General features: G+C 46.3%; 1 protein-coding gene, 1 long non-coding RNA gene and 1 pseudogene across 2 annotated transcripts in view; 1 reads left to right on the top strand and 2 right to left on the bottom strand.

The window, feature by feature from the left end:
- CDH11 (cadherin 11) overlaps positions 1-12,818 on the bottom strand; it is a 141,819-nt gene extending 129,001 nt beyond the window's left edge. Inside the window, exon 1 of the mRNA XM_029237952.1 lies at positions 12,643-12,818. The gene's annotated coding sequence lies outside the window, so the exon portion shown is untranslated. The remainder of the gene's footprint in view (positions 1-12,642) is intronic.
- LOC114904276 overlaps positions 1-19,789 on the top strand; it is a 29,040-nt gene extending 9,251 nt beyond the window's left edge. Inside the window, exons 4-5 of the long non-coding RNA XR_003795918.1 lie at positions 18,804-18,857; positions 19,707-19,789. This is a non-coding gene — a long non-coding RNA (uncharacterized LOC114904276). The remainder of the gene's footprint in view (positions 1-18,803; positions 18,858-19,706) is intronic.
- Positions 19,790-21,074: 1,285 nt separating this feature from the next.
- On the bottom strand, positions 21,075-22,679 carry LOC114902919 (annotated as a pseudogene).
- Between the last annotated feature and the right edge of the window lie 1,912 nt (positions 22,680-24,591).

The raw sequence follows: 24,591 nt of genomic DNA, 5'->3' as shown, positions 1-24,591 counted from the left end.
GACATGCCTCTGTGTAAGTGAAAACCGGGTCCCTCTCTGGCTTGCAATGCGGGGCACGGCAGGAGGGGGTTCATGGCGAGAGCAGCTGAAATGATTCCACAGGATCCATCCCTCACTTCAGAGACATATCCTCTCAGGCTGCATTAGTCTCCTGACTAATGCTCCCAAACGCACTGTGGAGGTTTGCTGAAGTTGAAGATTCTCTGTAAGGTTTGCAGGAGGAACAGTGATGAATAAAACACAAGAATCGCCAATGCATTACTTTGAAGGCGAGTGTGCCCAGTTCTAACTGCTAAATTGCAATTTTTACTCTAAGATAATAATACTAATAGTGATGCTTCGTTTACATAGTGCTTCTTAAGTTCCCTAGAATAATAATAAAAATGAAAACAACACCTTATACTACAGGTGTGTGTATATATGAAGTATATAGTGGAGTGAGACAGTTCAAGAGCAAGCTCCCTTCGCTATTGGGATATCTTAGGGGAAAGTGTTGTGAACTGGAGTTGTTTGCATAAAGTACGCCGGATTTTCAATTTGGATTTGGAATTTAAACACAGTTTTGCTGCTATTGTCAATGAAATATTTTATAAAACCTTTAAATATGTTGTTATTTAAAACCTTTAAATATGCATGCTTTAAAAAGTTAGACAATGGAAAGATAACTATCGATGTAGCTGCCCAGCCAGCCTCACCTATGTTTAGTTGGTCATTCTTGGTCTATGATCTGGATTTGTGTCCACGGTGATCTGTCAGGGAGTACCACATAGAAGCTGAAATGCATGGCTCCAAGACTTCTGTGCAGCTTGGTGACAACTGGGTCAGGTCTGGGCAAGGGGTGCCATCAACCACAAAATCAGAACCATTCAATGGCTTAACTCCCTGGCCCAGCAGACGGGCTAGCAAGTCTCAGAAGCTTTGAAACTCTGAGCTTCCCTGAAAGCTCCACTCTCTGGAAGGATGATGCTGATTCCTTTCAGCAGTGGGTTAGGCTGTCCTGGGATGATAAGGGACCAGCTGCAGAGGAAGCTTTCCTCTGTCTTTCCTTGCTGCCCTAATCTGCCCTAATTTAAGCACTGACAACTTCCACCTGATCTTCCAATCCTTGGGCCAACAAAGAGGCCAGCATGCTGGGAGGGTGTGGGAGCTGTCCCCTCCAGAAGCTGGGATGTGGTGAGGTCACTTGCCCATTCTTATGGGGGCATCCTTTGTGCTCGTATCAATGCCTAGAGAGCTCCTATGGATTCCATCCTGCCTTCTCCAAGATTTTGGCTCTGAATTCTCCTTTCTATCTGGCTGCCCTTAGATTAGGAATACAATTTGGACTCTTGTCCCTGAATCTGGCCTTAGTTTTCTCTGGATAATATTTTTGGGAATTTTGCATTGGTTCCAGAGCCAGCATCCATGGGCCACTTTACCATACAATCTGCCCTGTTCTTTCCAAGAGACCATTTGCCATTCAGATGCCTAGCAGTTATGCTCTCCACCATGGCTGCCTATGGAAATCCTACTTCATCCTCTGAGCTCCTGAGCCTATCACTAGGCTTCTGCTTAGTTCCTGACATCCTGCCAATTCTTGCTCAACCCAAACTGGACCATTCAATGTTTAATAAGGGCTTTCTCTGCTCTATCCTCACACCTTAACATCTAACTGTCTATCAACATTCTATTAAGCATTTGAGAGGAACTCAAAAGCCAGATACCCCACTCAGTATTGCAGGGGATAAGTTTTCTTACAACAGTCTTGCAAGGATATGCAGGGAAATGAAGCCTTTTGGGTTTCTTAGTTCAAAGCAACAGATACAGACTCTGGGTAACACAGTGCTTGCAGGAAGACTAGAGAAGCAGGGTCAGAAAATGGTCAGGAATGTAGGAGTCTGGGCAGTCAGAACCACAGACCAGATCCTGCCACAGAGCCAGGTGGGTGAGGGCACTGTGGCTGTCCCTGCTGAACACGGGTAGCGATAGCTTGCTCCACCACCCTGGTTACCCTTGGAAATTGGATGATACAGCAGTCACTGCCACAATGACCAGAGGGAGTTCTTCATGACCAGTGATTGTGTGTGCGTGTGTGTGCACGTGCTCACGTGCACAAGTGTAAGTGTAAGATACCGAATCCAAATTTAAAGCACACTGGGAAGTCGAATCAGCATTTTAGCTTCCAGGAGAGCTAGGGAAGCAACTCTGTGGCCCTTCAAGGCTGTGGAGTAGAAGGAGGGCTTTCTTTCTATAGAGTCTTATTGTGGGTTAGTCTCCAAACACAGGAAGGGGGTTTGGGTGCTATGCAGTCAAACAAACAAACAAGCAAACAAAATGGCAATTATGCATTACAAGAAATGAGTAACATGAAGAATATTGTATTTCAGGGTGGAATCACTCAAAAGGAGTGTCTTCTGTAGTTTAACAAGATTCTGTCCCTGCTTCTATTCTGTTTTTTTTTATTGTTGTGTTTTGTTTCTAATAAGAAAGGTAGGTGTCTGAGTAAACCAACCTATTGCATGGGGCCAGGAGGGATGACAGATATTCTGGACAAGAGACTAAAGGTTTAAATTTAAAAAACATTTTGGAAGGCTGGATCAATGGACCCAGACTATAGATATGAAGTATAACAGAGATAATAATAACAGCAACCTTATCCATGCACTCTTTAAACACTTTTTTATATATTAATATCGTTTAATATCAGAACCATCCTATAAGGTAGATATCATTAACCCAGTGTTACAGTTGAGGACATTGAGAAATAGATATAGTGACTTGCACAGCTGGGAAGCGGCAAGCTTTGAAGCAAGGCAGCCTGACTCCCTAGCACTGCTGAAGGTGCCTTATCATGTCTTATGTGCACAGGGACAGGTGGGGAAATGTGACTTAACAGCAGCACATAAGGAAAAACAAATAAACAAACTGTGGAGCATAAGTCCTCTGGGTGATGTGGCTGGCAATAAAAGCTAATGTAATATAGCCTCGGGATGCAATAAAAGAAGTGTGTAGAAGGGAGTTGATAGTCTAGAGTCTAGCTGCCTCTAGATTTCTGTCTTCAGTCCTTCCCTCCGAGAAGGGCTGGAGCAAAAATGAATGGGGTGTTCATTCTAGAGATGTTAAGACCAGGGAGAAGGCATCCTGGAAGACAACTTAGATCCTGAATAACTGCATTGGGGAGGAAGAATTATATCTATTCTGCATGACATCAAAGGCTTGTACCAAAGAATGCAACCTCTGGGGAAGCAGAGTTTGGCTCAACCTAAGGAAGTATTTCTAAAAGTGAAAGTTCCTAATGTCTCAGTGGTTTGCATCCGGGGTAATGAGCTCCATATGACTAATGATGCTCCAGCCATCACCACATGGTAGCCAGGAATGGCGTAACGTGTTGGTCTGGGTGGCCTCTAGGGTCCCCTCCTACCATGCAGGAGTGCAATGCTGTTTTTCCTTCCCCAAACCGTCCCTGATCATTAAACTGCATGTGGCTTGTCCTTACTGTGGCCCTCTTTGTTTATACTTCCTTTGCAGCACGGACAGTATGAGGCCTTGAGATTTTACAGACAGACCTAGTGTGTTCTGCACCATTGATATTGTCAGCTCTCTGAGGGAAGGCCCTGTGATTTGACCATTTCATTGTGCCCAGCCCAGGCCTTTCAATAAAGTATGGGACAAAGAAATGAGTTTGAGATGGAGTTCAAACCAAACCCTGCCAGAGGGCCCTGTGAATGCTTAGGGGTGGCAAGGTGAGGATGCCATTCCTACTCTGTTATCTCTGGAAACTTGGAATGGAGGTATTAGTGGTAGATGTCTTTCAGATAGGACAGAGCTGAAGGGTGAAGTCAAATGGTACATATTGCAAAATATTATCAAATGGCACTGCATTGGCTGACCATGACTTCCAAATAGTAGATTCATGCAAAGCCCCATATATAGATGTTACGATTTAACTGCCAAATGATGTTACAGGGTGAATACATATATATATATGTACACATCTATATACTTGAACCAATGATCTGTTTAAATAAGAATCAGACCACAGGTATATAGACTCTAAAGAAAAAATAAAAAGGCTTCTGCTTTCAGATAGTGGTAAAATATCCGGTTAAGAGCCAAGACCCCCGCTCCCCAGTTCTTGCTCCCCTCTGCTCCTAAATCACCAAGTGACCTCAGGCAAGCCATGGCTCTTCTCTGGGTCCCTGGACCCTCATCGCCAAAAGAAGATTGACTGGAATAGCTGTTAGTTCAGTTAATGACTTCAAACATCTGATTCCTGAGAGTTCTACTTGGTAAAGTGGGATGTCCAGTCCTTGTTACAGGAAGTAGGAGGTCCCATCACCGTATGGTGGTTAGACTGCAATAGAGACTCTGATGTAAGATGTCACATGTTAATGGGGACATCGACAGAATGGAGTGGAAGTAGATGGGAGAGATGAGGACGGTGAGAGGTCTGTAAACTGTATCTCGCCAGATTAGCTGAAGCACTGAATGGCAGAGCACACGGACATAGGGGTTAAGTTCGGTGTCAGATACCTGAGTTTGAATCCCAGCTTTGCCAGTTTCCAGCTGTGGAACACTGGGAATGTCTGGGTTTTTTCCTCTGTAAGGAGCTAGCAATAATTTTACCAGCTCATAGGGTCACTGTGGATAAGTCTCATATTATAGAATGTTCTTAGCACAGTGCCCGAAACTAGCTAAGTGCTCAATAAATACTTTTTATTGGATTTTAACTGTCATTGGATGCCATTTTCAAATATTTGTAGGGCTGTCAGAGAAGGAAAAAGTGATGGCGAGCAGGGGCAAAGTGACTGTTGGGAGAAAGTTACAGCAGAGGGGTATTTTAGCTCCTCATATGAGGGGGCATTCTAATTAGCAGAGGTAATGAATCACCTCTCATGTCATGGGTTTCCAGAGAGGTCGCTAGCGTGCTGTCATCAGGACACTTAAGGAGCCGCAGGATGAGTGGCAAGCAGAAAACCTGCGGAGAGGGAGAGTTAGACCATAAGATCTCAGAGGCTCCTTTATGGTCAAGATTTGGGATCCTGTAGGGGCACAGGGTCAAGCCGTCAGCTCAGCTCTCTGTCCAGCTGCTCTTCTCCAGGAAGCTGAGGAGGCCCAGGGTTGCCACACACGTCACACAGAGCAGAAAACTGCTGGGCATGTGGAGTCAGACAGGCTTGGACACCCAGCTTTCCTTCCTTCAGCCTGGTGAGCTTGGACAAGTGTCTGGAATCCTCCTGGGGGTCATTTTCCCCGCTTGTAAAATGGAGCTGACAGTACCCTCCTCATGGGGTGACTGAATAGAATTAAGGAGGTAGTGGGTGCAGCACCTTTCACAGAGTAGCATCTCATAAAGTTGGCTCTCTCCCCTGCCCTTTTCCCAGCAAACACAGGCAGAGCCTTCCTTTCATCGCACCCTGCACTCAGGAGCGAATGCACAGGGCCTGGGGTAGGAACAGATGACACAAGGAGGCCACAGATGGGACACAGCAGGACAATCTGGAAGAACCAGGAGCCTTGGAAAGCCCAGCCTGACTGTGATACTGGGTGTGAAAACAGAGCACCATCAACAGCTGCGTGGGGGTGAGGGTTCCTGCTATTTTTAACGTGATGCCAAATCCCTGGGCTTCTGCTTGGGCCCGAGGAAGACGGCAGACAGGGCAAGAGCTTCTTCAAGCTGCAGTCTTTCCACAAGTCAGACCGTCACTGCTCACCCTCCTGAAAACTCCAAACTACATTTACCTGAAAAACAAACAGGCATATTCTGGAAATGGCGACAATTTATCAAGAGACTAATTATCATTTAAGCTAGTCTGGAATAGTAATGCGTCCCTTTTAAAGGGAAGCAACCTTGTGAGGAATATCTCAACATCACATGCTTAGCAAGCTTTCCCAGTAAGATATTACTTCAGGGCAGCTTTTCCACAGCAACCCATATGTAAAAACAAGCGGGGAGAAAATGCAAAGGTAGGAAGGAGGCAGGCACTTTTCAAAAGCGATACTTATCTCTAAAATCTCAACTGCCTCTTGAACATTTTAAATGGAAGAGGGATGGGTCACTTAAACTTATGAAATGATTTTTTTAAAAAGGCAGGTTCTAATAAACAATTCATCACTAATTCAGAGAGGCCTCAAGCCAAAGGGAAAGTTTAGTGAAGGACTTTGGCCTAAAAATTGTGAGGAAGAACTTCTACCTGCCACCATTAGTCTATAAAAGTGAAGCTCAGGTCTCTTTCTGAGAGGACAACAAGGCCCGAGCAGTCACTGCGTGCTTGTTGTGAACCAGGCATTGCACCCAATCCTTATGTTACCTTACAACGGTCCTAGGACATGGGTATTGTGAGGGGCTCCATTTTCACAGGTGAGGTAGCTGAGTCTTACAGAAGTAAGGTAGCTCATTTTTGGTTAGTACTTTGTAAGCAGTGGAGCTGGAATTGAGAAGAATCAAACTGCTGGGCAGGGTTGGAACTAGGGTGTCAGGTGGAGCTCTGTCCTTGGGCACAGAATATAAGGGGATGCCAAAAAACTCAGTAATCAAGATAAATAATATTTTAAGGAAATATTTAAAAAATCAAGATCACTAGAAAAAATCCACAATGAGCAAAATATCAACATTTTCAATAAAGACAGGATTGGGACTTCCCTGGCGGTCCAGTGGTTAAGACTCCACGCTTCCACTGCAGGGGGTGCGGGTTTGATCCCTGGTCGGGGAACTAAGATCCTGCATGCCATGTGGTGTGGCCAATAAATAAATAAATACAGACAGGATCTAACTCTGCACTTGTATGTCTTAGCCTCACTCTCCTCACCCTGATCTTGGCCCTGCCGCTTGGCAACACTGCCTCTAAGTCTGAATAGGTGGTCCAGGCCTGGGGGATGATGGTAAGAGGCTGGAGTGTTCAGGATGTGATCAGCAGTAACACATAACGCAGAGATCATGGTGGGGGTGAATGTACCATAATTAGAGGATATGTCTATCCCTGCCTTCATCCATGCTTGTTCTTACTGAGAATAAAACAGCATCCATGGCAGGGATGCTGCTCTAAATTCTCACTGTTTGATCTCACTGGTGGAGCCTAACAATGGCTGAAAAGAGATCTCTGTGTGTCTTAAACTAAATTCAGGTAGGGGCCTCCACTGCTATGGTTGCTATGTTAGGTGATCATCATGGTGGCCATTTTCTTCAAGAAAAGTGAACGTGGAGAAGTAATCTTAATTTGCGAAATCATGCCAGTGCAGAGGACCGTGTCAGGAGGATTTCCAGAAAATAAGGAGGTTCATGGAGTAAATGAAGGTTTTTCTTCAACTGGAATAACCAGAAAACTTCGAGAAAAAGGCAGTGCTTATTCACAATATCCTTTGATGAGTACTCAGTGCCAGACGGCAATAGAATAAGGCTCTGGCCACTGTTTACTGTGGCCTGTAAGGCTGTGTATGCCAGCTTTCTGGATTCAGCACCTCACATGGTCTAAATGAGTAGAAAGAGAGAGGAAAGGGGAGAGAGACACAAGTCCCTGGCCTTCCATGAGAAACAGCATCATTAGTCTCTCCCACACTCTTTTTTTTTCCCCCTCCTCTTTCTTCCTTTCCTCTCATCTTCTCTCTCAGACTCCCATCTCATTTAACATCCTGTGTACTAGGTTCTCTGCCTGAGCAGAAACCCTGACCACAGAGACTCAAGAACAATGCTTTATCTCTATAAGCATCTTGGAACTCTGTGACTGTCTGACGGCTAATTAAACCAAATAACAGTGAAATTTTCCCTCCAGTTCTAATGAGCGTGCATTATTCACAAGCACTTACAATTTAAAAGTGCCTTCGTTTTAAAAGTTAAATAAACTGTCCCGCGGTAAGTGAGCTTCGGTTTACAAAACACTTTGTCTTACTTTCCACTGAGTTACTTAATACTCCCTCCCATAATCCATTTGCATTGATCCCTCCTTCATCAACTGCCCATGCATTCCCACACACTGAGAGCTGCAAAGAACTCCACTGCTGATTCACCAGGGAGGCAACTGGACTCAGTTTAAAAAAAAAGATACAAATAAGAATCTACTTAAGACAGTACTTATTTTTTTAAAGAGAGCTTTCCTCTTAATTATAATATAGCATTAGTTTTTTGTTTCATTCTTCTGAATTTCCTAATGACACTATCAAACAGTAACAAATATAAATTTGTGCAGCCTGGAATACACAATTTAACCATAAGCAGTAATTTCCATATCACTGAGGAGGAAAAAAAAGTCAAGTGATTAAACTCCAGGGCATGAGGACCAATCTTGAATTAAATTTTACACTCTGCTAAAGTTAGGTTTTGTACAGCAATATCAAGAATGGTTTAAAGGTAGTAGTAAAACATTTACTGTTTTATTAAAACTCCAGGCCCCAAAGTGTTTACCAAAGATCAAAGTGCTATTCTTTTTTGCAAATTAAAAATGTCTTGTAGACATCTTCAAATACCTCTTGAAAGAATAGGCAATGATATCACAGCAATCTCACTAATATTTTTCTTCTTTATTCATTCTCTTCCCTTCAGAGTCTGAACTGATGCTTTTTTGCAGGGAAGAAAAAAAAAAAAAGAGCCAGAAAATCCTCCCAGATCACTGACTCAGTGAGAACTGACCTTGTTTCTCATACAGCCCAGCCCCCATCCATCTCCTGCTCAGACATCTCAAGATTCAGATTTTGCGACTTTCTAGTAAACTCCAAGGTGAGAAGAGAGTGAAGGTAAGGGGATCCACCGACTAGAAAGATGTTAATCCTGACAAACTGCTCAAGCAGTAGCCTGAACCACAGCTAGATTGAATTCGGTCTCTCCTGAGAGGTCGAGACAAGGCTGCTGGTAACAAAACCGCTTTTCATGGTGCCCTCAAAAGAAGATGGGCCTCACGCACAAAGTTGGAGAAGGGTGCCATTGCCCTCTAGTGGCCAAAAGTGCAATCTTCCGCGAAGGAGCCCATTTCCAGAGATGCACAAGGCTCTCAATGTCAGTGTAAAATTATAGCAGAAAGATGTTTAATTATCCTCCTCGAGTGTCTTCTTTAGTCCTTCTTTGCCCATAGAGGAGGCTGTGGATGGCTATCATAGTAATCCTGATGGAAAAGCTCATTCCTACTGGTGCACCACAATTTGTCCAACTTTCTCCAGCTTTTTTTTTTTTTTTTACCAGACCTGTTGATGTTTTTCCCCTAGTCCCTTAAATAACACACACGCACATATCTATAAATAGAGAGACAGAGAGAGACCAAAGATATCTACATATTTCAAGGGTAATAACTTTGGACTGGAAAGGCTGACAACTACGATGTTCTGGTAAATCTAGAACAGGGGTTCTTGACAAATCAGGTAACTTTTTATGGAACAAGGACCAATTGCATAAGAGGGAAAAACATCCCAAACACCTTTCAATCCCTTAAACCACTGGCTGGTGAATTTACACAATGCTGAGATTTTCTAGGGAAAATAAAAACTTTGGAATTTATAGTTATTCTGCAAATTTGACACTTCAAGAAAAGATTTGCTACCTACTTTCAAACTCTATAGACCACTGTCTTATCATTACTATTTAATGATAAGGTATTCTTATGATCAAAGTGAAAAAAATCAATATTGAAAATAAACTTAAACGAAATGATCATATTTCTGGAACATCTGCCTACATAAATGTGTAGAAAATGAAGGCAGACTAAAATCAGATTTGCAGATCTTTAGATGGTTCTGAAAATAGCTTTGAATATCACAGATCAAAGGTTACATGAACTGTCAAGTTCATAAGTCACAGACATTCACAGGCAAGGTTCTGGGACACACTATGCTTACGGGACTGTAGCTCTGGCATTGTAAATCAAGCCTTGAGGTCAAAGTCATGGCGTTTCCCATATGAGGGTCCCCAAACCAGAATCTTTACAAAGCAGCCATGTAATTCTATTCAAAGTGGAAGAAAAACCATGAATTATGAAGACAAGTGCATTAAAGGACCATGAAATTGATCTGTATTCCCCCAAATCACAGCATGGCTCTCCAACCCTGCCCCTCCTCTTCACACGAATAAACAAACAAACATACACAACCACAGCCAACACTGCAAAGAGGAAACATGAGTTCTGGGTCGTAAAAAAACAGATGTAACTTTTAAAAAAATTCTCAAATTAACAAAATATTGCATCTTAATTGAAAACAGAATTTAGGTTTCTAGTAATTTCACTGCCTGGTGTTTCGATAAGAATGCTGAACATAACGAAAGTTCTGAAGTGCTATCAAGATGGTCCAGTGCTTCAATTAGAGCTATTTCAAAAGCCTATTTTTCTAGTAAGCAATAAGCTCAGTTTGAGTAAATCTACGTGTCTGGGCCTCAACAGATTATCCTATCTCAGTCCGTTCAGTGCGGCTCTTCATTTTCCCTCCCCCAGGGGTGGGGAGGGTTATTTATTTCTTTCTTTTCTGACAATGTAATAAAATGACCAGCTTATACAGACTCTGAAATAACAAGGAAAATAATGATAATAATAATTATTAATAATAAAGTGCAGCTGCAAGACATTTTAAATGTATTAATTTGCAGTGTTTCAGAAGCAAGATGTAAAGATAATTCTCACTCAAGGAAAGTTTCCTGGCCTCTCAGATGCCTTTTCCTGGTCTGTACTTGAAAACTACTCACATTCCTTTGTACTAGGCAGGATTTCAGTCTTGCACAGAGGTTTGAATTCCAGGGCCCACTGGCCAACTCTAAAACTTTGAATTAGAGCTCATGACTAAGGAACTTTAGTGACCAGGAGCTTCAGGGTCCCTCTGGCATTGGCCCCAACCCTCTGTCTCTTTGTTTTGCAACTTTTATTCCTTTCTTCTACTGGAAGAAGACCAGGCTCCCTGCAGCTGGGGTTGGGCAGTGATTACTTCTGGGTTCTGATGGCTGCATCTCTGTATTTGTAGGGAAAATAATTCCAGGATTAATGAAATGAAGGTCAGCCTCTTCTCTTCTCTCTCATGGTATTAGGCTCTAGCTCTCAGAGCCCAGCGTGGCAAATGTGCTCATGCGATGCTGGCAGATCCTCGCTCCTGAGAACACTTTTACACCTCGGTCCCCGGGAAATCCAGACACCCCGCAAAACCATCGATGTTTGCTGTAAGCCCAAGTGATAAATCGATCCATCCTCTCACCAAATTATCGTGGCTTCCCTGTGATTAAATCGAAAACTTACTCTGCCTCGTATGAAACTGATAGGAATGATAGGAAGAGGAAAACCAGGGAAGATTGCAGAGCCATCCGAAAACGATTTCTTTAGAGGGAAACGGGAGGGAAGACTTTATAGGCAGATGTATACCTACATGCAGCAGGATTTTAGAAACAACCTTCCACCCCACCCCTTAGGGACGACCCGTCGTCATGCAGGGATGGCATTATTAAATAATTAAAAGATGCAATTTCTTAATAGCAGTGCTTTGGCCCGTGAAATTCCTGCTGCATTATCAGCAAAAGCAACAGGGCTTTTCTTTTTCTAGCATTTCGAAACCTTTCACCCGGGAAAAGGAGGCGTGTGGACACAACCGCCCCCGAGCCCCCCCTCCGCCCAGAAAGCAAGGAGCAAGGCCTTGGCAAGAAAGGGATGAAGAAGAGCGACCCGGGGGCCTCCCTGACCCCAATTTCTCTGGGGACTCTTTTCTTCACAGCACCAGGCAGGCCTCCTACAGCTGTACCCGGGTGTAGGGGGAGAGGGGTGCTCTCCTCGCCGGACCCCACGTTCTGCGGGGTTCTCCAAGCTCCTCACCCCCGGCTCCCGTTCCGGGGCAAACATAAGGGAGGGAGGCCGTGCGTGCGGAGCTGGAGAGGCTCGGCGCGTCCCGGGAGGAGGCGCAGGCTGCGGGGAAGGCTCGCTTCGCAAAGTTAACGTTGACCCCGGCAAGCTCCGCCAAGCCCCAGCCAGAGCCGAGCCCGAGTCTGAGCCGCTTACGGGTCACCCCTTGAGCTGGCGGGTGCTGACAAACGGCCCCCCGAGCCCCCGAAGAGACTCCGGCTTGAGGGCTGGCGCGCGCATCGCAGTCGGCAGCCCCAGCCGCAGTCACTGGACCCAAACCCACGCTATAAAAGTGCCGGGGGAATCGCCGACCCGAGCTGGGTTCCTTCGGTTTTCCGGGGCTTCCCCGGCGGTCTCGATGGAGGAATTGAGTCCCCGGGAGCACTCGGCGGGGATGGGGAGGAAGGGGTAGGGATCCTGCAGAGCGCGGTCATGTCGTCGCTTTCGCAGGGAGTCGCAGCGCGGGCGGGCGGGCACCGCGCCGGGGGCGACTTTCCCCGGAGACCTGACCAGGGGGCAGTCGGCGTGTCCGGAGCGCAGCTCTGCAGCCTCTAGTTCCAGCCGGGTGCAAAGCCCCTGTCTCGCGGCCTCGGCGCAGACCCCATAAAAGGCCGGAGCTGGGGGAGAGGCTGGAGCGCACATCTGGCGCCTCTGCCCCCTAAGCTGCCCGCGCCCACAGCTGGCTCCCTTCTTCCTTTTCGATTTTTAAACAAATCTCTTACCTCCGCCGTCCCCCGGTTCTGCTTTGCATTAGTGAAACCGTCTCGAGTCAGTTCTCCCCCGTCCCCAAACATTCTCATCCAGAGACACCCCCACCCCACCCGAAGAAGCCCCATCCAGGCGAGAGGAAGGCACTGGCGGCGCGCCTCACCTGGGGCCCTGGAGGGTGGGCACGAGGTGCGGGCCGTCGGTATCTGGCGCAGGGCGAGCGCAGCGGTGTCAGCCCCGGCCCTAGTCCGGGTCCCATTCACAAGTCGGCGGCGGCTGCGAGCGGCCCCCGCGGCATCTGCTCGCGACGCTCCCCTCGTCTGGCGGCGGCCGCGGAATGAGCCGCCGAGCGCGCCGGTGGCAGGAATGAGAAACCGGGGGGAGGTGGCGGGCGGGGTGGGGGGGCGGAGGAGGAGGGAGGCCGCCGCTGGGAGGGAAGGAAAGGGCGGGGGGTGGAGAGGAGCGGAGGCCGCTAGTCGCGGCGAGCTGGGCCTCGCAGACGCTGCGGGGGCCGGCCCGTCCGCGTCCCTGCCCCCAGGGGCCCCCGGGATGTCAGCCCCCGGGATTCGTGGCCGCTCCCTTCCCGCCTTGGGTCGCCGCACTCCGGCTCCCCTGGGGCTCAGACGGAGTCCGGAGCGACTGAAGTTGGGCTCCAGGGACGCACAGCCAATCAGGGAGGGCGGCACAGGGATACTGGGGAGGGCTCCGGGGCCCCTCTTTCCTCCTTCGCCCAAATCCGCTCCAGCTGGTCAGGCTGGGCCCTTGGCCCAGGAGGCCTGGGTGGTGGGTAGGGGGAAAGCGTCGGCCAAGTGGGGGAGGCAATCCGGCATCGTGCTTCCTCACCCCATCGCCCCACGTTCCAAAGATCCCTCCACGTCGGTGGCTTCTGCCCTACTCCCTCTCCCCATGCCTAGCAAACTCTGCTTGGGGCGGGGTGGTGAAACCTGGGGGAGGGAGACTTTGGACTTGGGAAGAACCACGTCTCTGTTCTCTCCCAGTTCTCCCTCTCCTCCCCCCCCCATCCCCAAAGCCTAGTGTGGGGAAGGCGGGTGCCGGGATCGCTTAGCCAGGGTCGGCCCGGCCCCCGCGCCAGGCAGGTACAGTGGCCCCCGCCCGCACACAGCGTCACTTGTTGCCTCAGGCCCCCTCGCCGCCCGCCCGCCCCGGCTCGGTGGAGAGTGCGGTTCTGCGGGAGACCGGGCCTGAGGGCGCAGTGCCTGCATCCTCCCTGGGTGGCCCCCGTAGCCCTCCAGGAGGACTCGTTGGAGGAGGGGGCCCCGGGCCTGCTTCCTGCCCTCGCGGAGTCGCCGGGAGAAAAGGCTGGCGGGGCCTCGGCTTCGGAATCACGCCAGGGACTGGGCGGGGCGCTCGTGCTTCGGGAGCGGTGCTGGAACCCGCACACGCCGCCGTCCCAAGGGTGGAGGCGGACGTCTGTGACCTGGTGGGAACCCCTGGCCGGAACAAGTTCCTTTGGTGGGAGGCGGCGGACAAAGCAGAGATGGAGGGAAGATGAAGCAGCAAACGGATAATGGGGAAAAGGAATCCCAGGAGGGACGGGGATGAGGACGGAAAAGGAGTGATGGGCCCGCGAAGAAGGGGAAGGAGGAAGCGGAGGGAAAGCCGGGCGGGAGGGGCGGAGAGGAGTCGAGGAATTAACACTAATGAGGTCGAAGAATGAAGAGAAAGCCTCGGAGGGTGCGCGAAGGGGGAAGGGACTGTAGTAGTGGGAGGTGAGTGGGGGCGGCCAAAGCCGGCTCTCGGGCTCCCAGCCCTGTTCGCCGGAGTCCCAGCTGCCCACAGAACCCTCACGTTTGCACGCGGCAAGGGACTGCGCCGGGCTGCGCGCGGGGGCGACGGGCGGGGCGGGGCCATCCGGCTACCACGCCCCCGCCCCTCCGTGCGCCCGCCGGCTTCTCGGCGACTCCGGGATCCCTGAGGCGTCGGCCGCCGCCCCAGCCGGCGTCCTGAGCCGAGCTGCCGCGTCCTTCGCTCTCCTTGTGGCCGTGGCCTTTAAACTTCCGTTTCCTCGGCTGGGGGGCGCTGAGTTTCCCGCTGGGAGGTAAAGTGGGCCCCCTTTACCTCCCAAATGCCGCAAGGAGACAGGCCTCTGGGCGCTAGATACCCCCCTCCCTCGCCCTACACGTGCCGGTGCGAGGCCCTCGCGAGGCCGAGGAGGCGGAGCGCTTTCCCCGAGAGCGCAGTGAGTGGGACGCGGTGCCTGTCTCTTCTCCCTCCACAGGTTGGTCCCTTCCACACTCTGCCTACTTCCTTTATCATCCTCTCTGGTCCTGTCTTTTCATCTGCCACTTCTGTCTGCTCTAAGCCCTAAAACTTTGTATGGGCTTAGTATGTCCTACGCCACCGCCCAGGTCCCCGCACTCTAAAGGGGCAGAACATGGTGATGGGGTGCTCTGACCTCAACGCTTCCACTTATAAATGAAGTTACAGAGGAGAGGAGGGAACAGGTCCCCACTCTCCCTCAGGGATACTCGGAGTTTGCCCTTGTCTACCAATGCTTGTCTGAATTTTCTCATGCTTTCCACGTAAGTGAAAGTGGAAACAGGAAGGGAATGTGAAGGGCTTATCAGTCTAATTGCAGGTATACAGTGATGTCGGGGATTGGTGATGGTTAGGACAGCGCTTGATCCGTGAGAAAAGTTTCATTAATTCCATTTTGGAGACAGGACCAAGGATGAGCCTTGTCACATTTGACCTGACATTATCCGGAATGTGTTCTTTGCTTTTTGGTTAAGAATTCGTTAAGTGACAGCAGTTGTTTGTTGGTGGTGGTCAGTTATTTTTAGACCATCCCTTACGTGAATGATAGCATCAGCGGATTTTCAAAAGTATGTTAAAAATTGCTTGGTAGGGCTTCCCTGGTGGTGCAGTGGTTGAGAGTCCGCCTGTCGATACAGGGGACATGGGTTCGTGCCCCGGTCCGGGAAGATCCCACATGCCGCGGAGCGACTGGGCCCGTGAGCCATGGCCGCTGAGCCTGCGCGTCCGGAGCCTGTGCTCCGTGGTGGGAGAGGCCACAACAGTGAGAGGCCCGCGTACTGCAAAAAAAAAAAAAAAAATTGCTTGGTAGATTTCTACTGACATTGCACAGCTGAATCAGATGGAACCCAGTGTATAGCAGCAGTCAATATTCCTTTGCACAACCCAGCAGTTTTATTCCTGGGAGTCTACTTAAGACAGCTGGAAACTTATGTCCGCACAGGCACATGTGCCTGAATGTGCATAGCAGCGTTAGGCATTATAGCCCCAAACTGGAAACAGTTAACATGTGCATCAACGGGTGAGTGGATAAACAAAATGTGGTATATCCATATAATGGAATAGTATTCAGCATTAAAAAGAAAAGAAATACTGATGCATGTTACAGTATGAATGACCCTTAAAACATGCTAAAAGCCAGATGCAGAAACCAGATATTTTCTGATTCCATTTATATAAAATATTCAAAAAAGGCAAATTTATAGAGACAGGAAACAGATCATTGGTTGTCTCCGTATGAATAGGAATTAACGGCAAATGGGCATGAAGGAACTGTGTTGGGAGATGAAAATGTCCTAAAATTGGATAATGATGATGGTTGCACAAATCTATACATTTATTAAAATTCATTGAATTATAACCAAAAAGAAAGGCAAAAATTTCTTTTACACCTTTATTCCCAGAGTATCTATGACCTACAGCTGAGCCCCAGGGGAAAAACTTTTTGCAAGGCAGTTTTTTAGAGAGATAAATGTTTAAACAAAAAAAGAAGAGTTCTAGTTCTTATGGAAAGATAACCATACTTCTATTCAGCAAGTTCTATTTTGGCGACTGCTTTGGAGAGTCTTATAAGTGTTTAAAGCAAGTTAATTTCCCCCTTTCACTCTTCTAAGTGATTAATTCCTGGGAACTAGAGTTAGGCATTCCAGTTCGTGACATTTTAAACACACCTACACATAGACACAGTACAAAGTGCACATTTCCGAGGGGATTTTTGTATGACTATGTTAGGATCTGTCTTAGAAATCCATATCAAGCACTTGGGTGGAGTATTGTGTGATTACAGTTTGGATTAAAAAAGGAAAAGAGAAAAAAAAAAAAAAGAACCCACTGACAGTTTAAATTAAAAGATTCAGTTCATCCAGCAGCCAAAAGTTTGGGTGTTTATCTTAACTTGCCTCACCTTTCCTTCACCTTGTTCTTCAAGGGAGGAAGCCAGGGTTCAGGGTTGCTCTGGAGGCAGGATTGAACGGTCCCTTCTGCTTCCTGACTCTTTCAGTTCAGACAGAGACGAGGCTCAAATGGGCCTTTTCTTGTCTTTGTCCTTGTCAGCAAGAGGCTGGTAATTTCCTGTTGGTTCCTTCATCAAAGTTACCAGGCTCTCATCCCTTTGATGCCTCTGTCCTCAGACTCTGAAGATAGCCAGGCCCTGCTGAGTCAGTTCCTTGTTTTCACTTAGAAGCCCCAGGCTACCCCAGGCCTTCTCAAAGTTTCCTGCTCTAGAGGCATCCTTTGGTAAATGGTATAAAAAGTGAGGCAGGATCCAAATAGGGAGATGGTTTTATCACATTGCAGTAGGCCTGCATCATGCCTTCCCCAGGCAGAGGGAGAACACTGAGAAAGATTGAACAGGTATGCCTGTTCTGAACCAGGCACTTCAGATAGAGATTCCCACAGCTGAGGCCACAGATAAGTGAGGAGACCACAGGCCTTTGATCTGAGTCTGATTCCTGGTTCTGCTGCTTACTAGCAAAGACTTTAATCTCTGTAAGATTCAGTTTCCAATTCTGTAAAATGGGGCTTGTTATCTGTGCCTAGACTGTTGCAGGGATTAAATGTGCCCATGTACCTAGAGCAGTAAGCACTGTGCTTAAAGCAGAGGCTCAATAAATGAAAGTTATTAATTACTATTATTAATTATGAGGTCTGATTATTGTCACACCTTAAATCACCTGAGCAAGAAAGGAGTCATGTTACAGTATGAATTATAATAATGATGGATATTAATCTTATTATAAATGATATCAGTAATAAAACTTCTGGTCAAGAATATTTTAGCAGTTCAAAATTTACTGACATTGTAAGGCCTGTCATGGGTCATATAGAATTAGACGTGCCAGCCTTGGGGGCAGGGGCCCTGGGTTCATGTCCTAGATCTGCAAATTCACTGAATCACCTTGGGTAAGTAATTTTCTTTCTGTGAGCCTCAGTTCCCGTGGCTGTAAATGAGAGCTTACTCAACATAAGTTCTGAGGAGGATACTTTCAGAGCTGAAATTCTGGAGTTTTTTAAGTCAGACTCTGTTAAATTGAAAACATCTCTTAGATGCATTTCCTCTTTCCACCACTAGGAGCAGTCAGGCAATCATCTCAGGCTAAGACCTGACTCCAAGGATCCCCTCTCTCTCAAACATAACCCACTTTAACTCTTATCTGTAGTGTTTCTTTGTCTTTCCCTCTCACCTAGACTATAAGTTCCCCAAGGGCAGGGATGATATCTTTTTTGGTTTTTGTCTGTATCTCCAGCATTAGAAGTCCAATCAATATATTTGATTAACTGATAATGTTAATTAAGAAATATTTTTATTAAATTAAGGCCAGTATGTCAGTCACATATCACCACAGTAATACTAGGGTATGAATAACCGCAGTACTCAGTGACTTAAAATAAGTTATTTACTCTCATACATCTGTGGGTTGGCTGGGGCTGGGCTGGGGTAACTCCACTCAGCTTCCTGTATTTCTCATCCTCCTCCTTAGGGCTAGCTTGGGCATATTCTCATGGTGATGGCCACTGCACAAGATGCCAAGCAGAAATATGTGCGGTGTCTTGAGGTGTAGGCTGAGAACTGGAAACTATCTTTTCGATCTCATTTTGTTGGCCAGAGCACACCATATGGCCAGATTGAAAGTTAAGGGGTGGAGAAATAGAATCTGCTTTCTTAGTGGAAGAAGCTTCAGAAGTTGCATGGCAAGAGTCTGAATACAGAGAAGTGTAAAGAGTTGGGGCCATTAATGCACTCTCCCACAAGCAGAAACAGATTTCCATCATGCCACCATTCTGGGTCATCTTGGGTTGTCAGGTCCCATGGGTTATATCCTATAATCATGAATACAATATTCTAGAACATTAGAGGAGACAAGATCAGAAGGCGATTTCAGTGTCTTACCAAACTCTAACCATGTCCTTCCTTTACTTTGAAGTTCCAGTTGTAAAGGAAGAAAGCAAGCAGAAATAATAATGTAATAATATTAATCACCAACTTATATATAAAACTAGAAATTCTCAAAGCATTCCTTCAAAGTATGTATTATCCTTATTTTACAGATGAGAGAATTGAGACAAGGAAATTATATGCCGTGCTCAATATAAATACAACTGGTAAGTACTGGAACTGGGATTCCAGCCTATGTATGTTTGACTCACAAGCCATCCCACTAGCTTGCCCTTTCAGTGGAGAAGCTCATGCAACAGATTCTAGTCTTGATATGTTTGGGGGTGTGTGGGGAAGAGAGAGGAACTTTCCTCTACACCCAAGGCAGAGGGCATCTATCGGATCCCTAGGCACAGTGTCTGCAATACAGTAGGTACACAGAAAAGTTTTCATGGAAGGGTAAAAGATGAAAGGGTGAAAGGAGGTAAGGGAGAGAGGAAGGGGAAGTCAGCAGAAGTGGAGAAAGTAAGAGAGGAAGAAGGAGGATATAAGCGAAAAGATATAAGGATGTTGATCTGTATGGAAAAACCATGCCTTCCCATGATGGGCAGAGATCTGTGGATTCTGAGGGTCACTCATCCCTTTGCCCCTACTGCTGCTGAGAACAATTGCCTCATGCACGCCTCCATTCCACAGTGTAGATGCTACAACCTGAGCCAGCCCCTGACTATCTTGCTGATCTTCCAATCTCTCCCTCGATCACTCAAGCCACACTTATTTTCTTGTTGTTGTTCAAATGCACGTGTACTCCAGATTCAAGACATTTGCATTTGTTCTGCCCTCTGCCTGAAGCACCCTGCCCCTATTTCATGGTCTGCTCCCTCATTTTGCCTGTTTAATCAGGATTTACCTGGCTCTCTCACCAGCAGAATCACCCATTCGATGCTCGAATCCCCCGTAGTCTACCACTTTCTATCCCTTTAGTCTGCTTTATTCTTGTTTATAACATATATGTACTTGACATCATATTACATATTTTAATTTACATGTTTTTATTGGTCATCTTGCTCCACCAGGCTATAACTTCAGGAGGGCAAAGTACATCATCTCTCTCATTCACTCCTGTGTCTTGAGCATCCAGTACTGTGCCAGGTCTATGGTAAGCACTCAGTAAATATTTGAAGAATGAATACATGAATAATATATGCATGGAAAATGCTAACTGAATGAATGAATCCCCAAACCAAGAGCAGATGAGTCATCTGCTTGAATCTAAATGTGGTGCAAGTGTCCCTTGTTTACAAAGTGAATTTAATGATGCCAGCTATTCACACTGCAAAATGATTCTGCATTTTACCAAAGGTTTTATTCGAAAGCTAATTAAAATAGCTACCTTGTTTAGTGCTTTTAAAAATATAATCCAATTTACAAAGTGGTGGTGTGCAGACAGCTTTTCTAGAACATATGAATTTCTTAAAATGAATTACAGGTATGCATAATGACAGTCCTGATTCTGATTTCTAATTCTTGTTTGATGTATGGACGAAGAAATTGGCTTAATAAAATGCCTCACAGAGGGCTATTTCAATGTTCGTATGTGCATACATTTACGTTACTTTTTAAACTTGTGAATAGGTGCATTAAAATATGTTTGTGCTCCTGGAGAACCACTGGAAGTATTTTCAAGATTGGTACCGGCTTGCTTTGCAAATAGTCTACAATTTAGACTACAGGATTTGAGAGCTCTGTGTTCCAATTTTCATGGATGTTGAAACATTGACTATCAGTGCTGAGAAGGGAAGGCAGAAATGATCCTTAGCTGATGGAGAAGGCTTAAAAAAAATCTTTCTTTAGTGTCCTCAGCTCAAGATAGATGAACTTACACAGCATAGACTATTTCAGTGCTTTATCTAGTGGTTGTGTGTTTCCCTTTTCCTATTCAGTTGCCTTTTTGGTGGCTAAGAGATAATAGTGATGTTTCCATAGAGCAAAGGTAGGTCAAAATGGAATGCAGTATTTTACACAGGTGGCCCAAGAGCTTGCTTCTTGGAAACAATATTCCAGAAAAGTCTCTCTATTCTAATTGACAGTCACTTTAGTTCTGGGTCTTGAGTCATGATTGATTCCCCATTGCAAAGAGTATTGTTCTGGGCATGGGTAGAATTAAAGAATAACACTTTTAATAGCTATTCATTGAATGTCTATTAAGTACTTTAATTTCAGTCTTTACAACTGTTCTACAGAGCAAGTATTCTTATGCCCATTTTATAGGTAAGAACAGGGAAGCTCAGAAAATTGGTCAGCTTACTCAAATAGTTTGCTAATAAATGAATAATTAAATGTGACTTAATTGCTCAGAGTCTACAAGGGAATATAACTGGGAACTAATCTATATGGGAGAGGTGGTAAGGAGAGGTGAGTGGAGGTCTCCTTAAAGGTGTGAATCAAAGCTGAGAATTAAAAGATGCAGACGGGCTAGTTAGGGTAAGTGTAGGGAGAGAACATGAACATTCATGGAAGAAATAGACTACATAAGGGCATTGAGGCAAGATGGAATTTGGAACTTTTGAGGAGCTAAAAAATATCTCTAAGACTGATGCTAATGAGCTTTGTAGAAATACAGAGACAGATAACACAGGGCTTTGTAGGACAAGGAAAGAATGGTGAATCATATCTTGAATGCAATGGGCAGCTGTTGAATTTTTTTTTTTCTTAAGCAGAAGTGATCTGATTGTATTTGTTGACGAAGAGCATAGTGGCTTCAAGTGGATGAGAGAAAGAAGGGATGCATGGATCTTTTTAAATTAATGTTTTCGTTTTCTTTGGATATATACCCAGGAGTGGAATTGCTAGATCATATGGTAGTCCTACTTTTAATATTTTGAGGAACCTCCATGCAGTTTTCCATAGTGGCTGCACCAATTTACATTCCCACCAACAGTGCACAGGGGTTCCCTTTTCTCCACATCCTTGCTAATAACACTTACGTCTTATCTATTTGTTGATAGTCATTCTGACAGATGTGAGGTGATACCTCATTTGCATTTCCCTGTTGATTAGTCATGTTGAGGGTCTTTTAATGTGCACCCCAATGTTCACAGCATTATTATTTACCATAGTCAAGGTATGGAAGCAACCTAAGTGTCCATCAACAGATGAATGAATAAAAAAGATGTGAGATACACACACACACACACACACACACACACACACACAAAATGGAATCCTGTATCATCATTCACATCTTAAACATTGTATTCCTGAAGACCCATGGTGGGAGATATGGGAGAGAAGGTCTCAAGAACATGATTCTTAGTAGCTTCTACTTCCTCTTGGAAGGAGTTGGTGGGGGGGGCAGAGGATCCTTGGCATTCAGTTGGGCTCCACTGGAACCATGGACCTGAATAAGAGTAGACTCTCGATTCCAGGTGGTGGATAACGTGTTGTTTTGGGCACAGATCTGCCTGGCCAGAGAAGGATGCTTGAGAATCTGGGATTTACACAGCTGTATCAGACTGTCCACAATGACTGGGCAGTAGGTCTCTCTCTTGGGGATGTCTTCATTAGAGTGCCAGAGACAAGCATGAAAGATCACATACAGAACACGTTCATCCTGGTTCTCTGTGTGGTTCCTTGGATTGTCAGCAAGGCTAAGCACTTTCTCAGGAAGGCCTTCTGTTAACTTGGTCTTGGTAAGCCAGAGGGCCTGCTTTACACCCTCGAGGCGGCGGCAGCAACGCTGGTGGAAGATGTAGCAGGCCTCGTCCCTGTACAGCAGGTGCTCGTGAAGCGGGGGCAAGCGGCGGAACTTCGTGTGCGTCCAGCCGGGGTCCCAGGGCGGGAAGACTCACCGCGCCAGACCAGGCAAAAAGTGCATCTTCCCCGCTTAGGTGATGGGCTCCAGTCCAGTAATCTCGTGGAGGCTCGGGCTTCCACGTGGAGCGCATGCCCCACTCTTACGCCCCACGTCTTGGGGCCCCGCAGCTCCCAAGACCGAGACGCCTGGGACGAGCAAGTGCCAGCCTTGCTGGCCCCGATGCCAACGCCATACCGATCCGATCTCTTCAAGACCTCCACCAGGACGCCGCCATCTTCCCGCGCGCAAGGCGTGCTGGGAACCCAACCTGCAGTTTTATTAAATCATTTTGGGCACTAGGCTGCTCTCCTTTCCTGTGCCCGCAAATATCCTCCTGGGTCAGGAAGACAGTGTCACCTGATGTTTAATTAGTTAAAAAGAGAAATCCCTCAGCTCTGAGCAGACTCTGACTTTGGACAAATACTTTCCTCTCTCTGAGCCACTTCTTGTTTAAAATGAGGAGTTTGGCTGAAAGATTTCTACATTTCTGTTTCCCTCTGAAAGCCCATGGTTACTGATTACCTTCACTCCAGGCACAGTTTTTCAAAAGTATGTCCAAAGGATACATTTATATTGATTCTGTGTCAGTCGGAGTCCTGCCCTGAAACACAAGTGGTAGGACACGGAGGGCATTCAGTTTACCCCAGAGGTCAGTGCGGAGGTCAGCCAGGTCCCCTGATGTTGCCACTCAGTGCCATTTGTCAACAATTCCTTGCTGTTAAAGGCCTCCAAAGATTTTTACCTGTCCACTTTCTTACCTAAAGTGTCCATACCATTGCTCATCTTATTTTCTCCTTCTCTGCTCCTATCAGGGGAGGGAGCAGGATTCCATGACACAGACGATGGACTTGGAAATTGAGCTGCCCAAGTTTGAATTCTGGTTATGGCCCTTACTTGCTGTTGGCAGATACTTTACCTCTGTGATCCTCATTTTCCACATCTAATAACATCGGTACCTCCTTCAGAGAATTGCTGTAAGTTAGAAAGGTGATACATCGCAGTGCCTAGAATATAGTAAATACTCAGTGAATGTGTTTTTCTTCTCCTCTGCTCCTCACTCATCTCACTCCTACTTCTCATTAGCTTTCATTTCTCAAAATTGAACTAAGGCATCAAACGTTTCAGAAAAGTATTTCCTGACCTTTCCCTTCCCACAGTCTTGTCTACAATTTGATTTTGCTACAGTGTATTATTATTATCCCCTATGTATTATTATATTATCCCCAATGCTTGTCTGTCCCACCACTGTCCCTCTGCAGGAGACATTTAGAGACCAATAATTACTGATACTTCATCACTGTCTGTCAAGCATACAGGCATACGGTAGGTGTTCAATAAATGTTTGCTAACGTTTACTGCCAAAGAGGATGTTTAAAGAAGGCATCCTCGAAGAGGGATGATGACCAAAGAGGAGGGGAAAAAAAAATCACGTATGTCAGGCCAGCTCCTCTAAAGAGATTTGGTATAGAATATGAAGGGAAAATAGAGTAAAAGCAGAATCCATTAACTGGCCCAAATTACATTAGTAATTCTCTACTATGTGACATATAGTCATCATTTAGTCTTTAGTACATGCAATTCTTTTATATATATATATTTTTTAAATAAATTTATTTATTTTTGGCTGCGTTGGGTCTCCGTTGCCGTGCGCGGGCTTTCTCTAGTTGCAGTGAGTGGGGGCTACCCTTCGTTGCGGTGCGCGGGCTTCTCATTGAGGTGGCTTCTCTTTGTTGCGGAGCACGGGCTCTAGGTGCGCAGGGCTCAGTAGTTGCGGCTCATGGGCTCAGTAGTTGTGGCACACAGGCTCAGTAGTTGTGGCTCACGGGCTTTAGAACACAGGCTCAGTAGCTGTGGCGCATGGGCTTAGTTGCTCCGTGGCATGTGGGATCTTCCCAGACCAGGGATCGAACCCGTGTCCCCTGCACTGGCAGGCAGATTCTTAACCACTACGCCACCAGGGAAGCCCCCAGTACAAGCAATTCTTGACTGACTAAGAAAGGTTTATCAACAGAAGCAAAATTTATCATGTGTATTTACAGTCGATTTGCTCTCTTCCTATAGCTTTTCTTATATCTATGGAAGGGGAAAATGCACCCAGACAGTCT

The sequence above is a fragment of the Monodon monoceros genome, unplaced genomic scaffold, assembly GCF_005190385.1.
Source record: "Monodon monoceros isolate NGI ecotype Baffin Bay Population unplaced genomic scaffold, NGI_Narwhal_1 Super_Scaffold_10, whole genome shotgun sequence".
In the NCBI taxonomy this organism is placed as follows: Eukaryota; Metazoa; Chordata; class Mammalia; order Artiodactyla; family Monodontidae; genus Monodon; species Monodon monoceros.
The sequence above is the reverse complement of the archived record's forward strand: the minus strand, read 5'-3'. Positions and strand labels throughout refer to the sequence as shown.